This window comes from Salvelinus fontinalis, chromosome 2 (assembly GCF_029448725.1).
Source record: "Salvelinus fontinalis isolate EN_2023a chromosome 2, ASM2944872v1, whole genome shotgun sequence".
NCBI lineage: Eukaryota > Metazoa > Chordata > Actinopteri > Salmoniformes > Salmonidae > Salvelinus > Salvelinus fontinalis.
Window position 1 is genome coordinate 70,397,345 of NC_074666.1, and position 14,557 is coordinate 70,411,901.

The window sequence follows — 14,557 nt, forward strand, 5'->3', positions numbered from 1 at the left end:
GCGCTCTCACCACTGGTGTCCCCCAGGGCTCTGTTCTAGGCCCTCTCCTATTCTCGCTATACACCAAGTCACTTGGCTCTGTCATAACCTCACATGGTCTCTCCTATCATTGCTATGCAGATGACACACAATTAATCTTCTCCTTTCCCCCTTCTGATGACCAGGTGGCGAATCGCATCTCTGCGTGTCTGGCAGACATATCAGTGTGGATGACGGATCACCACCTCAAGCTGAACCTCGGCAAGACGGAGCTGCTCTTCCTCCCGGGGAAGGACTGCCCGTTCCATGATCTCGCCATCACGGTTGACAACTCCATTGTGTCCTCCTCCCAGAGCGCTAAGAACCTTGGCGTGATCCTGGACAACACCCTGTCGTTCTCAACTAACATCAAGGCGGTGGCCCGTTCCTGTAGGTTCATGCTCTACAACATCCGCAGAGTACGACCCTGCCTCACACAGGAAGCGGCGCAGGTCCTAATCCAGGCACTTGTCATCTCCCGTCTGGATTACTGCAACTCGCTGTTGGCTGGGCTCCCTGCCTGTGCCATCAAACCCCTACAACTCATCCAGAACGCCGCAGCCCGTCTGGTGTTCAACCTTCCCAAGTTCTCTCACGTCACCCCGCTCCTCCGCTCTCTCCACTGGCTTCCAGTTGAAGCTCGCATCCGCTACAAGACCATGGTGCTTGCCTACGGAGCTGTGAGGGGAACGGCACCTCAGTACCTTCAGGCTCTGATCAGGCCCTACACCCAAACAAGGGCACTGCGTTCATCCACCTCTGGCCTGCTCGCCTCCCTACCACTGAGGAAGTACAGTTCCCGCTCAGCCCAGTCAAAACTGTTCGCTGCTCTGGCACCCCAATGGTGGAACAAACTCCCTCACGACGCCAGGACAGCGGAGTCAATCACCACCTTCCGTAGACACCTGAAACCCCACCTCTTCAAGGAATACCTAGGATAAAGCAATCCTTCTGCCCCCCCCCCCCCCCCCCCCCCCTTAAAAGATTTAGATGCACTATCGTAAAGTGGCTGTTCCACTGGATGTCATAAGGTGAATGCACCAATTTGTAAGTCGCTCTGGATAAGAGCGTCTGCTAAATGACTTAAATGTAAATGTAAATGTTACCGTTAGCGGAAAATGTTGGCACTGGAGAGACTTTTCCTCCACTAAGCAGAAGACATACCGTAATCAAGAAGGTGGTTCAGCCGGTGTGGGGCTCAGCCATTGCACTCTGGCTGTGCTGACCCCTTGCGAATTTTCCAAATGTGTGAATCTCGATTGCAAAATTTATGGTAGTGCTCGTTTGCGCTTTACCCTGATGTCTTTGTTAATGATAAACCGTTGCATGGCGGCAGGCTTAAAGATGACTTGAGTCAACTGACTGTGCTTATGGAGATCTTTGAAGTCAGTTGTGAAGGAGACTTTGTGGACCAATCGAAAGGTGGAAACATTTGTTTGTAAAATATTGTTGGCATTTTGTCGAAACATTATGTTGCGAAATGCAGCATTGTATTTATGCCACGCTGGTACTTCAATCAGGAGATAGTTGGGAAGCCACTCTAACCCCCCCCCCCGGTCATGATGTGTCATGCGCTTCCAATATGAAATTGTCCATACATGCATTCCTCCTTAGCACAGAACAATGCAATAGGTTTTCAACATCCAGAGCTTTTGTGTATTTATTGTGGCTAGTAGGATAGCTGCATGGGAAACTTTTGCTGATGATGTATTTGTCAGAAGTCATTGTATTTGTCCGTTTTTTCCCACAAGGCTGAAATTTGTGCCCTCGCTTAGAAATGTTTGCAAGGTTTGTTTGTATTTCATCCAACTATCTGTGCTAAAAAGTGATGGCTACAGTATATGTAATTTCTTCCACTTTTTGAGTGAGCCAAAGTTCAAGCTGCTTATCTAATTGGTGAGAATGCAATGTCTGTTTATCAGACACACATTGCCTTTATATAGTGTACCAAGAGTTTGCCCTTCGCTTACGGCCATACCAGCCTGAATGCGCATTTCCTGATTGGAGAAGTGACGACAGGTGCGAGTGTCTGAGCTGTGAGTGAGTGTTTGCTGGAGAGTGTTTGCTCGAGAGCTATTTTTGTTAATTAAGTGGTTTTTGCAATATAATTTATTATTTTCTTCAGTTGAATAGTTTAAAGTTTGGTTAGTCTTCCCCCTTGCAGTTTTTCTGCTTGGGGGAGAGTTTTTTTTTTGGATTCATTTTTTACTATGACGGACAACATGGAAACGATAAACGGAATGGACAAGGACAACGAAAATGCGCAACGGAAGAAAAATGAAGGTAAAGAAGGAATGAAATATGGAAAAGAATATACGGTGGCAATTGAGTTGGAAGGAGAAGACAAAGTGACGACAATGGAACTACTAAGAGCAATTAAGGAGGTGTGTGGAGAGGTGGTGGGATGCCGAATGAAAGGAGAAAAGAAGTACGAAATTACAATGAGAAATGAAAAAGGAAAAGAACGGTTAATGGATGGATTGAGAATAAAGGACACAAAGATTCTGGCGAGAGATATTAATGTGAAGGAATTGGTGGTGTCTTTTATGAATCTCCCAGTTTACGTAGAAGATGGTGTGATACTGGGCAAGCTGAGTAGCTGGGGAGTGGAGGCCGTCTCGGAGATAAGAAGGAGAGTTTGGCCAGGAACGGAGGTGGTTGATGGGACACGTTTCTGCAAAGTCAAGTTTACAGAAAAAGTGACATCATTACCTTATTCTACAAGAATTGAGACGTTGGAAGGAGCGGAATATTTCAGAGTCATTCATGACAAACAGGTCAGAGTGTGTCGGTTGTGCATTCAACCCGGGCACATAGTGAAAGACTGCCCGGAATTTAAGTGCTTTAAGTGTGGCAATCAAGGACACTATGCAAGAGAATGTGTAGGTGGAAAGGAAAGGGCATTTTGCGAAGGATGTCGCATGAGAGCTGACGAATGCAGCTGTGGAGAGGGTGGAAATGAGGAGGGGAGCCAGGATCTTTTTGTGGAGGCTGATGTATCACCCCGAGCAGAAGAAGACGATGGAGGAGAGGACGTGGTGGAGGGTGGAGAGACGGAGAAAAGAAGAGGGGAGAAGATGGAACAGAAGACGGATGAAATTGGGGACAGTATGGATTCAGGAATAAGAAGAGGGAGTTTTCAGGAGGAGGGGGGGAGTGGGCTGGGTGGAGGAACTGGGGACTCACAGATATTGGGGGGGGCCTCGGGCTATGTGGGTGCCTCGGAAGGAGGTGAAGTGGAGGGGAGTGGGATGCTGACAGGGGTGGAGACGCAAGTGGATACAGGCAGCATAACAGGCACAGGAAAGGAGAGTTCGAGTTGGTTGGAAGAGATGGATTTAGAGCCAATTTCAGATTCAGAAGACATGGAAAAGATTGATAGAACAAGGGGAGGCTACAGGAAGAGGAAAGCGGCGTTGGAGGTGAAAAAGGACGGAAAAGGAAGAAGACATGACAAAAGGTAGAGGATAAAGAGAAAATATTTTTTCTTTTTATTATTTATTGGAATGGTTAATATTATGTCAATCAATGCGAATGGGTTAAGAACAATGGAAAAATTTCAAAGAATAGTTAAAATGAAGAATTCGGATATTTTATGCCTTCAAGAAACACATTGGGACAATGTATGTATTTTAGAAGTAAAAAAAATATGGAGAGATTTTATTTTTGTTAACAATGGCAGGGGGAATTCTAGTGGGGTTGCTATTTTATTGAGGAAGGATGTGGTGGATAATGTGAAACATATATATAATGATAATAATGGGAGGATTTTAATTTTAGATTTTGAATATATGAGTAGGGTTTTTAGAATTATAAATATTTATGCGCCTAATAATGAAATAGAGCGCAAAGATTTATTTTTAGAAATAGGAAAATGGTGTGAGGGAAACTGTATTGTAGTTGGGGATTTTAATGTTAAAATGGATAGACTGGACATGACAAGAGGAGCTATTTTTAGAAGTGATGTATCTAGGGGGGTTTTAAAGAAGATGATGTTAGAAAAAGGAATGATTGATATATGGAGAGAGGAAAATCCAGAAAAAAGAGAATTTTCTAGAAGGCAGGTGGTTTTAGGGGATTTGAAACAAACGAGGATAGATCTGGTTTTAGTAAAAGAAGGTTTAAGGAATTTTATGAAAGATATTAAGTATGTTTTTACAACTTTTAGTGATCATGCAGGTTTAACATTTTCAGTGGGATTAGATAAGGAGAGAACAGGGGGTGGAATATGGTGTATGAATGCAGGGTATTTAGGAGATGAGGAATATGGGAAACAACTTAAATCTTTGATAGTATGTGAAATGGAGGATAAGCAGAAAGAGAATGATAAGTGTATGTGGTGGGACAAGGTTAAGGAAAAAATAAAAGTTTTTAGTATAAGATATGCAAGGAAAAAGAGAGGTAGGATGAAAAGAGAAGAAAATGAGTTGAGAGCTAAATTGGATGAAGAAATGAGGAAGTGTGACAGTGAACCTAATTATAATATAGAAAAGTTTTTGCAATTAAAAGCACAATTGAGTAAATATGAAATAGATAAGTGTAAGGGTGCAATTATAAGAAGTAAGGCAAAGTATGTTTTGGAGGGGGAGAAATGTACTTCATTTTTTCTTGGGTTAGAGAAGAATAAACAGAGGAGAACATATATTAGAGAGATCGAAAATGTAAAGGGTGAAGTTGTCAATGATTATGTAGAGGTTTTAGAAACAGTGCAGAATTTTTATAAGGATTTATTTAAGAAAGGGGAGGTGGATGAGGGGTGTGTAAAGGAGATATTGGATAGTGTGGATGTGCAAATTAATGTAGAGGATAAACAAATGTGTGATGGGAAGATAACATTGACTGAAATTAAAGATGCGATTAAGGGTTTACAAGTAAATAAGAGTCCTGGAGTAGATGGAATAATTGCAGAGTTTTATAAAATATATGCCAGTTTGTTAGCACCTATTTTATTGGAAGTTTATCAATATATGGAGGAGAATAATTGTGTTTCAGAATCTATGGTGACAGGGCTGATAACGATTTTATATAAAAATAAGGGGAGCAAATTAAAACTGGAGAATTATAGGCCAATTAGTTTATTAAATTCGGATTATAAGATTTTAGCTAAAATACTGGCAAATAGAATGAAGCAAGTTTTAAATGATATTATAGCACCTACACAGAATTATAGTGTGCCAGGGAGAGATATTGCTGACACAATTAATACAATTAGAGATGTGATAAATAAAATGAATCATGATAAGATGGGGGGAATTGTTTTAAGCATAGATTTAAATAAAGCTTTTGATAGGGTGGAACATGATTTTATGTTTAGGGTAATGGGTAAATATGGTTTTGGTAATAGAATAATAGGATGGATAAAATTATTATATAAGAAGGCAAAAAGTAGGGTGAAATGTAATGGAGTTTTAACTGATTCTTTTATTCTTGAGAGATCTGTGAGACAGGGGTGCCCTTTATCAGCATTATTGTTTGTTTTATCGGTAGAACCCTTAGCAGCATTTCTTAAAAAAGATAATCTTATAAATTGTGTACAGACTCCGCAAGGAGGTTTTAGTTTAATTCATCAATACGCAGATGATACCACTATAACAGTTCGAGATGAGGGTAGTGTAAAAAGGGTGATGGAATGTTTTAAAGTATATGGACAAGCATCGGGTGCAAAGGTTAACATGGAGAAGTCAATAGTAATGTATATTGGGAAGATTAATGAGGGGAATTTTCCTTTTAAAGTGGTTAAAGATTATTTTAAGGTGTTAGGAGTGTTTTTAGGGGTGAAGGAAATGGAAGCTAGGGATTTGACATGGAGTGGTGTAATAAATAAAGTTAGAATGGTGGTAAATATGTGGAGGGGGAGGTCTTTGAAATTAAAAGGGAAAGTAATTGTCATAAATTCATTGTTGATGTCAATTTTTATTTATGTAATGAATGTTTTAGATATGCCAGAATGGGTTTTATCTGAAATGAATAAAATTGTAGTTGATTTTTTATGGGATGGGAAGGGGGTGAAAATAGCTTTTAAAACTTTGATTGCAGGTTATGAGGAGGGGGGTTTGAAGTTGGTAGATTTAAGTGTAAGGAAAACAGCAATTAGAGTAAAAATGGTACGGAAATATTTATTTGGTGAATTGGATTATGGGTGGAAAAGGTTTTTTAAAGAGTATTTGCAGGAGGTTGGGAGGATGGGGGACAATGGTTTATTGATGAGTATGAAGAAAGAAATGTTAGGTAATATACCTTTGTTTTATAGAGAAGTGTTTGAGGCTTGGGGGCAGTTTTTACCAAATGTTTATTATGAATGTACCATTTTAGAAAATATTTTAAATCAGCCGATATTTTTAAATCCAAAGATAAAGTACAATAATATGATGTTGTTTTGTAAATATTTTATGAGGGCTGGGATGAGGCAGATAGGTGACATAGCATATGAGGTAATTCCTGGGTTTCTTCCATTTCCGGCTATATATGATAATGTGGTTGAAGTAGATGAAGAGATAAGTAAAACTACTGTGGAGAATATGTATAAGAAAATATTAGGATGTATTCCTGGGGAGTGGGTGATTTTAATAAATAAAGAGGTGGTCAAAAGATCTAGGGGTTTACCGGTTTTATATTATGAAAGTAATGGGGAGAAACATGATTTATCAGGTTTAAAAGTTAAAATGGTTTATCGAAAATGTATTTTAAAAGAGATAAAAGTTCCTGCTTCGGAAAAAGTGTGGTCTAGGGTGTTTCCAAATATGGATGTGAAATCAATATGGAAGAATGTAAATGTAAAATGTAATTTTATAGAATGTGAAGACAATGATTTTAAAATGAAACATAATAGGATTTTTACAAATGTGGTTTTGCATCAAATAAATAGGGATGTTAAAAGAGAATGTGATATTTGTGGTACGGGGGTGGAAAATTTTATGCACTTTTTTGTTGAATGTAGTAGGTTGAAAGATTTTCACGAGTTTTTAAAGGGGCTTTTAGTAAAACATTGGGGAGAAGAGATTTTTACTGGGGTGGAGTGGAGGAGGTTGTTTCTTTTTGGTTTAAGTGGGAAAAGTAAAGTTTTAAATTTTAATTTGGTGAATTTTATACTGAGTCATGCTAGATATGCGATAAGATTAAGAAGGAATCTAGGTCATTATGAAGGGAAAATTGTGAGTGTGGAAGGTTTTTTTAGCAGGATTTTAGAGAAAGATATAGAGATAATATATAGATACGGTGGAGGAAATTTTGAAAAATTGTTTGTGTGGGGGAGTACTTTTATTGAAATTCTGTCAAATGGAAAACTTGTATTTAATTATTAATTGGTTTTAGTGAAGGATTGTGATTTTAATTGTTTTTAATTTTTTTTTTCTTCAGATTTTGAAAAAAGGGTGAATTGTTCATCCTTATTTATTATTGACTGAATGTTGTAAATAATGATTGTTTTTCATAATAAAAGATAAAAAAAAAAAAAAATACGCCCGATCTCGTCCGATCTCGGAAGCTAAGCAGGGTCGGGCCTGGTTAGTACTTGGATGGGAGACCGCCTGGGAATACCAGGTGCTGTAAGCCTTTTGTCCACTAGGGGGTGTGGCATTATTTCATCAGCAACACTGCCTTGTAGTAAGCATTTGTTGCTGAATTGACTAAATGCAGCCTCTATGGGCTAGTCTCCCCTGCCCTTTTAATACGATCAAAGTTCCTTGTGTTGTCAGGGAGCAACTGCCTTTTATTTATAAGACAAATAAGAATATTGTTACTGAATGCAGCTTGTGTGTGCTCTGTGCTCCCTCGCCCTGTTCAAATGATCAAAGGAAATAATGCTGGTGAGGAGTGGAACTGGACTGGTGTCTGATGGCCCTGTGTTTTCCATGTTGGAATTACAACCCTTCTTTTATGGAGTAAATCAAAAGCACAAGGGAATCTGAGATGTTATCGATAATAAATCAATTGGTTTCATGCATTTGTCTGTGTGTGTGTGTGTGTGTGTCTGAATGTGATTGTATTTCGTCATATCGCAAACATTTGTGATATCAGATAGGTTAAGATATTAAAAAGTAATTGGTGATTTTTTCGACAGTGTTGCATGATGGGAATCTAGTGGTTCACTGATATAATCTAGTAAACAAAATAAACTACTTTTTCACTACTCTGTGTGCAAGTGCATTCCTAAACGGCATTTAACGCAGGTCGATGTGATATGATATTATCAGAACACAAAGTGGTTACCGTTAGCGGAAAATGTTGGCACTGGAGAGACTTTTCCTCCACTAAGCAAAAGAGATACTGTAATCAAGAAGGTGGTTCAGCCGGTGTGGGGCTCAGCCATTGCACTCTGGCTGTGCTGACCCCTTGCGAATTTTCCAAATGTGTGAATCTCGATTGCAAAATTTATGGTAGTGCTCGTTTGCGCTTTACCCTGATGTCTTTGTTAATGATAAACCGTTGCATGGCGGCAGGCTTAAAGATGACTTGAGTCAACTGACTGTGCTTATGGAGATCTTTGAAGTCAGTTGTGAAGGAGACTTTGTGGACCAATCGAAAGGTGGAAACATTTGTTTGTAAAATATTGTTGGCATTTTGTCGAAACATTATGTTGCGAAATGCAGCATTGTATTTATGCCACGCTGGTACTTCAATCAGGAGATAGTTGGGAAGCCACTCTAACCCCCCCCCCCGGTCATGATGTGTCATGCGCTTCCAATATGAAATTGTCCATACATGCGTTCCTCCTTAGCACAGAACAATGCAATAGGTTTTCAACATCCAGAGCTTTTGTGTATTTATCGTGGCTAGTAGGATAGCTGCATGGGAAACTGTTGCTGATGATGTATTTGTCAGAAGTCATTGTATTTGTCCGTTTTTTCCCACAAGGCTGAAATATGTGCCCTCGCTTAGAAATGTTTGCAAGGTTTGTTTGTATTTCATCCAACTATCTGTGCTAAAAAGTGATGGCTACAGTATATGTAATTTCTTCCACTTTTTGAGTGAGCCAAAGTTCAAGCTGCTTATCTAATTGGTGAGAATGCAATGTCTGTTTATCAGACTCACTTTGACTTTATATGGTGTACCAAGAGATGTGCATTGGCTTACGGCCATACCAGCCTGAATGCGCATTTCCTGATTGGAGAAGTGACGACAGGTGCGAGTGTTTGAGCTGTGAGTAAGTGTTTGCTGGAGAGTGTTTGCTCGAGAGCTATTTTTGTTAATTAATTGGTTTTTGAAATATAATTTTTTTGTTCTTGCATTTGAATACTTTTAAGTTTGGTTAATCTTCCCCCCTTGCAGTTTTGCTGCTTGGGGGAGAGTTTTTGTTTTTCGGATTCATTATTTTTTTTTTTTGAATTGCTATGACGGACAACATGGAAACGATAAACGGAATGGACAAGGACAACGAAAATGCGCAACGGAAGAAAAATGAAGGTAAAGAAGGAATGAAATATGGAAAAGAATACACGGTGGCAATTGAGTTGGAAGGAGAAGACAAAGTGACGACAATGGAACTACTGCGAGCAATTAAGGAGGTGTGTGGAGAGGTGGTGGGATGCCGAATGAAAGGAGAAAAGAAGTATGAAGTTACGATGAGGAATGAAAAAGGAAAAGAACGGCTAATGGATGGAATACGGATAAAGGACACCAAGATACTGGCGAGAGATATTAATGTGAAGGAAGTGGTGGTGTCGTTCATGAATCTCCCAGTATATGTAGAAGATGGTGTGATACTGGGCAAGCTGAGTAGCTGGGGAGTGGAGGCTGTCTCGGAGATAAGGAGGAGAGTTTGGCCAGGAACGGAGGTGGTTGACGGGACACGTTTCTGCAAGGTCAAGTTCACAGGAAAAGTGACATCATTACCTTATTCTACAAGAATTGAGACGTTGGAGGGAGCAGAATATTTCAGAGTCATTCATGACAAACAGGTCAGAGTGTGTCGTATGTGTATTCAACCAGGGCACATAGTTAAAGACTGCCCGGAATTTAAGTGCTTTAAGTGTGGAAATCAAGGACACTATGCGAGAGAATGTGATGGAGAGAAGGAAAGGAATTTTTGTGGCAGATGCAGAAAGAGATTGGCGGAGTGCAACTGTGGAGAGGTTATGGCTGAAGAGGGGAGTCAAGCACTATTCGAGGAAGCAGTGGTATTGATGCAAGAAGGAGAAGAAGATGGAGGAGAGGACGTGGTGGAAGGCGGAGAGACGGAGGAAGGAAGAAGGAAGAAGGACCAGAAGATAAATGAAATTGGGAGCAGTATGGACTCAGAAATAAGAAGAGGGAGTTTTCAGGAGGAGGGGGGGAGTGGACTGGGGGGAAGCACGGGGGACTCACAGGGTTTGGGGGAAAGCACAGCACTAACAAGTAGCTCGGGGGGTGAAGAAATGGAGGGGGTTATGGAGTTGATGACAATACCAGAGACGGCGATGAGCACGGGGAGCACAAAGACTATACAAGAAACGGAGATGAATACGGGGAGCACAACGGATGTGGATGTCAAGGGGGTGAGTTGGCTGGAAAACATGGACTTGGAGGATATATCGGATACGGATGATGGAGAAAAGATTGAAAGAACAAGGGAAGGATACAGGAAGAGGAAAGCGGCGGGAAGAGGGGGAGAGAAAGGGTGGAAGAGGAAATGAAACTGGATAACAGGTAGAGGATAATGAAATTATATATATATTTTTTATTTTTATTTATTAGAATGGTTAATATATTGTCATTAAATGCAAATGGTTTGAGGACAATGGAAAAATTTAATAGAATAGTAAAAATGAAGAATTCAGATATTTTATGTATTCAAGAGACGCACTGGGATAATGTATGTGTTTTAGAAGTAAAAAAAATATGGAGGGATTTTATTTATGTAAATAATGGCAGAGGGAATTCAAGTGGGGTTGCTATTTTATTGAGGAAGGATGTGGTGGATAATGTGAAACAGATATATAATGATAATAATGGGAGGATTTTAATTGTAGATTTTGAATATATGAGTATGGTTTTTAGAATTATAAATATTTATGCGCCTAATACTGAAATAGAGCGCAAAAATTTATTTTTAGAAATAGGGAAATGGTGTGAGGGGAACTGTATTGTAGTTGGAGATTTTAATGTTAAAATGGATAGACTGGATATGACAAGAGGAGCTATTTTTAGAAATGATGTATCTAGGGGGGTTTTAAAGAAGATGATGTTAGAAAAAGGAATAATTGATATATGGAGAGAGGAAAATCCAGAAAAAAGAGAATTTTCTAGAAGGCAGGTGGTTTTAGGGGATTTAAAACAAACGAGGATAGATCTGGTTTTAGTAAAAGAAGGTTTAAGAAATTTTATGAAAGATATTAAGTATGTTTTTACAACTTTTAGTGATCATGCAGGTTTAACATTTTCAGTGGGATTAGATAAGGAAAGAACAGGGGGTGGAATATGGTGTATGAATGCAGGGGATTTGGGAGATGAGGAATATGGGAAACAACTTAAATCTTTGATAGCATGTGAAATGGAGGATAAGCAGAAAGAGAATGATAAGTGTTCATGGTGGGATAAGGTTAAGGAAAAAATAAAAGTTTTTAGTATAGGATATGCAAGGAAAAAGAGAGGTAGGATGAAAAGAGAAGAAAATGAGTTGAGGGCTAAATTGGATAAAGAAATGAGGAAGTGTGACAGTGAACCTAATTATAATATAGGAAAGTTTTTGGAATTAAAAGCACAATTGACTAAATATGAAATAGATAAGTGTAAGGGTGCAATTATAAGAAGTAAGGCAAAGTATGTTTTGGAGGGGGAGAAATGTACTTCATTTTTTCTTGGTTTAGAGAAGAATAAACAGAGGAGAACATATATTAGAGAGATCGAAAATATAAAGGGTGAAGTTGTCAATGATTATGTAGAGGTTTTAGAAACAGTGCAGAATTTTTATAAGGATTTATTTAAGAAAGGGGAGGTGGATGAGGGGTGTGTAAAGGAGATATTGGATAGTGTGGATGTGCAAATTAAGGAAGAGGATAAACAAATGTGTGATGGGAAGATAACATTGAATGAAGTTATAGATGCGATTAAGGGTTTACAAGTAAATAAGAGTCCTGGAGTAGATGGAATAATTGCAGAGTTTTATAAAATATATGCCAGTTTTTTAGCACCTATTTTATTGGAAGTTTATCAATATATGGAGGATAATGATAGTATTTCTGAATCTATGGTGACAGGGCTGATAACGATTTTATATAAAAATAAGGGGAGTAAATTAAAACTGGAGAATTATAGGCCAATTAGTTTATTAAATTCGGATTATAAGATTTTAGCTAAGGTACTGGCAAATAGAATGAAGCAAGTTTTAAATGATATTATAGCACCTACACAGAATTATAGTGTGCCTGGTAGAGATATTGCGGATACAATTAATACAATTAGAGATGTGATAAATAAAATGAATCATGATAAGATGGGGGGAATTGTTTTAAGCATAGATTTAAATAAAGCTTTTGATAGGGTGGAACATGATTTTATGTTTAGGGTAATGGATAAATATGGTTTTGGTAATAGAATAATAGGATGGATAAAATTATTATATAAGAAGGCAAAAAGTAGGGTGAAATGTAATGGGGTTTTAACCGATTCTTTTATTCTTGAGAGATCTGTGAGACAGGGCTGTCCTTTATCAGCTTTATTATTCGTTTTATCGGTAGAACCTTTAGCAGCATTTCTTAAAAGAGATAATTTTATAAATTGTGTAGAGACTCCGCAAGGAGGTTTTAGTTTGATACATCAATACGCAGATGATACCACTATAACAGTTAGAGATGAGGGTAGTGTAAAAAGGGTGATGGAGTGTTTTAAAGTATATGGACAAGCATCGGGTGCAAAGGTTAACATGGAGAAGTCAGTAGTAATGTATATTGGGAAGATTAATGAGGGGAATTTTCCTTTTAAAGTGGTTAAAGATTATTTTAAGGTATTAGGAGTGTTTTTAGGGGTGAAAGAAATGGAAGCTAGGGATTTGACATGGAGTGGTGTAATAAATAAAGTTAGAAAGGTGGTAAATATGTGGAGGGGGAGGTCTTTGAAATTAAAAGGGAAAGTAATTGTCATAAATTCATTGTTGATGTCAATATTTATTTATGTAATGAATGTTTTGGATATGCCAGAATGGGTTTTATCTGAAATGAATAAAATTGTAGTTGATTTTTTATGGGAAGGGAAGGGGGTGAGAATAGCTTTTAAAACTTTGATTGCAGGTTATGAGGAGGGGGGGTTGAAGTTGGTAGATTTAAGTGTAAGGAAAACAGCAATTAGAGTAAAAATGGTACGGAAATATTTATTTGGTGAATTGGATTATGGGTGGAAAAGGTTTTTTAAAGAGTATTTGCAGGAGGTTGGGAGGATGGGGGACAATGGTTTATTGATGAGTATGAAGAAGGAAATGTTAGGTAATATACCTTTGTTTTACAGAGAAGTGTTTGAGGCTTGGGGGCGGTTTTTACCAAATATTTATTATGAATGTACCAGTTTAGAAAATATTTTAAATCAGCCGATATTTTTAAATCCAAAGATAAAGTGCAATAATATGATGTTGTTTTGTAAATATTTTATGAGGGCTGGGATGAGGCAGATAGGTGACATAGCATATGAGGTAATTCCTGGGTTTCTTCCATTTCAGGCTATATATGACAATGTGGTTGAAGTAGATGAAGAAATAAGTAAAACTACTGTGGAGAATATGTATAAGAAAATATTAGGATGTATTCCCGGGGAGTGGGTGATTTTAATAAACAAAGAGGTGGTTAAAAGATCTAGGGCTTTACCAGTTTTATATTATGAAAGTAATGGGGAGAAACATGTTTTATCAGGTCTAAAAGTTAGAATGGTTTATAGAAAATGTATTTTAAAAGAGATAAAAAGTCCTGCTGCGGAGAAAGTGTGGTCTAGGGTGTTTCCAAACATGGATGTAAAATCAATATGGAAGAATGTAAATGTAAAATATAATTTTATAGAATGTGAAGACAATGATTTTAAATTGAAACATAATAGGATTTTTACAAATGTGGTTTTGCATCAAATAAATAGGGATATTAAAAGAGAATGTGATATTTGTGGTACGGGGGTGGAAAATTTGATGCACTTTTTTATTGAATGTAGTAGGTTGAAAGATTTTCACGAGTTTTTAAAAGGGCTTTTAGTAAAACATTGGGGAGAAGAGATTTTTACTGGGGTGGAGTGGAGGAGGTTGTTTCTTTTTGGTTTAAATGGGAAAAGTAAAGTTTTAAATATTAATTTGATGAATTTTGTAATAAGTCATGCTAGATATGCGATAAGATTAAGAAGGAATTTAGGTCATTATGAAGGGAAAATTGTGAGTGTGGAAGGTTTTTTTAGGAGCATATTAGAGAGAGATATAGAGATAGTATATAGATACGGTGGAGGAAATTTTGAAAAATTGTTTGTGTGGGGGAGTACTTTTATTGAAATTCTGTCAAATGGGAAACTTGTATTTCATTATTAAGTGGATTTAGTGGATGATTGTGTTTTTAATAGGTTTTATTTTATTTATTTTAGATTTTTTGATTTTGTAAAA

The 14,557-nt window shown here is 37.9% G+C and overlaps 1 pseudogene; it reads left to right on the forward strand.

Moving 5' to 3' along the window:
- Window positions 1–8,264: 8,264 nt before the first annotated feature.
- Window positions 8,265–8,414, forward strand: LOC129834028 (U1 spliceosomal RNA; annotated as a pseudogene).
- Window positions 8,415–14,557: the final 6,143 nt, after the last annotated feature.